Source organism: Aplysia californica, unplaced genomic scaffold (assembly GCF_000002075.1).
Source record: "Aplysia californica isolate F4 #8 unplaced genomic scaffold, AplCal3.0 scaffold00512, whole genome shotgun sequence".
NCBI classification, from domain to species: Eukaryota; Metazoa; Mollusca; class Gastropoda; order Aplysiida; family Aplysiidae; genus Aplysia; species Aplysia californica.
In genome coordinates, this window is record NW_004797782.1 from 414,905 (window position 1) to 416,837 (window position 1,933).

The window sequence follows — 1,933 nt, forward strand, 5'->3', positions numbered from 1 at the left end:
CCCCCCATGTCAACTTTTGTCAACTTCACCCTCCCCCCCTCATCATGAGCTGATGTCATTTGTGAATGGTCCCTCTTATGTCTTATGTCGGCCTACTTATTATTTTACCACCATTTTCCAGCAAATGAGCAAATGTGTGTAACTTCTTAATCAGACCATGCCATGACATATAAAAGAGAGAGGCAGACAGACAGACAGAGAGAGAAAGAGAGAGAGAGAGAGAGAGAGAGGGAGAGAGAGAGAGGGGGGATAGTGAAGTTTGGGAGGGGGACAGGGAGGGGAATGTTATACATCTTTTATAAATTGGGTCTGCACATTATTTTATTGTGTTTTTTATATAGAAAATTGGTTTTCAGCTCCCATAGCTTTTTCTTTCATAAGATATCTTTGTATAAAATATGTAAGTAGCAAAATTCGTACATCTTGAAAAGATTCCTCCAATTTTGTTATGCTCATGCTAGACTGTACTTTATGCCATTCCTTTTTGTCTACCTTTTTATAGCCAGGACTTACCCTCCAGGGCTGTACTATTGACAGAAGTTGTCTTTAGGCCATCCACTAAGGGGGGATATTAACCGGTTCTTATGCACAGTAGAATTGTAATTGTAAATGGGCTGATTCATCAATGTCATGCTCATAACTGTGCCTGAACTGCAAAAGAAGGGAACTGCTGCTTTTTCTTTCCTCATCCTTACTATCGTCATTTTCCTCTACTTTTGTATGTTTGTCACACTCTTGTGACCCACTATTTCTGGGGTGCTTTATTAGTCGAAGCAGACTTTGTTTTGTTGCCGCTAGAGAGGTGAGCAGAGTAAACCTGATTCCCTGTATGGACTCCTCTGTTGACATCCACCCCTTTGCGCTCATATGACTTTATGCAGTTGCGGCCGCCATAAAAACTCTACTAAAACTAAAATAGTCAGGACTGACTTTTGCCTCCTTAAACAGACTAAAATTACTTCACCTACATGTATTTCCAAGCAGGGCTTAAAATTACACCTGTCACTACCCAGGTGATCCTCACTGCCTACCAAAATAGAAGACTGAACTAGACTGTTCCTAAACCCAAAATCGCAAAAACTGAGTTCTTGGTATCTCTATAAAATAGAAGATTTTCCCACATACAGATAGAGCACATGATACTCTACCGTTAATGATGTAGCGAGAAAAAGGAAAAACTGCAGCGTATCACGAAGCAAATATCGACATAAGTCCATGTTGGCTTTGTTTGTTTTTTGTTTAATTTTTTTTGGGGGGAGGTTGTTTTGTTTTTGGTTTTTGGTTTTTCTTCGTTCAGCAAAAATGACCGGCACAGTATCTTGTTCTCAGGTCTTCAATTACAAAATTTCCCATTGGCAAGAGACATTGCCCTGGTTGGTGGCACTGTTTTCTCATAAAATTGTCTATTTATAGAACCTATTGCGAATTCCATCACACCACATTGAAAAGAAATATGTCAGTGCCTATCATTAGCAGACAAGTCGCACTGTTGAGCTGCTCTACGTGGTCCGAAAGGGAAACAATTGACCTTCGGTGGATTTTTGTTTTTCTCCCCTATTGAAAGTGTGATGTTTTTTGTTTCATTCCATCTATAAAGCTAAATAACTTTACTTTGCAAGCTCTACTTTAAGTTGTTTAAGGCTATGGTGTAATTTTTTTTGTAGAAGAAACTTGTCCCAAACAATAATACTAATACCATCACTGTCGCAAGCAATCCTCTGAAGTCCAAATTTTGAGATTTTTCAATTTTTACGCCCTCCCAAAGGTCTAATAAAAATGCACCTTTCAACATCTCCAAAATACAGTTTAATGCTATAGTCAAAGCTTTTTCTTGCTTTTCTTGATACCTGTGTAGGAACAACACAAAAAATGTATTTTTTGCCTCTGGTGTAAAAAGTGCCCAAATGGACTTTTGTGGATTAAGGGGGGGGGG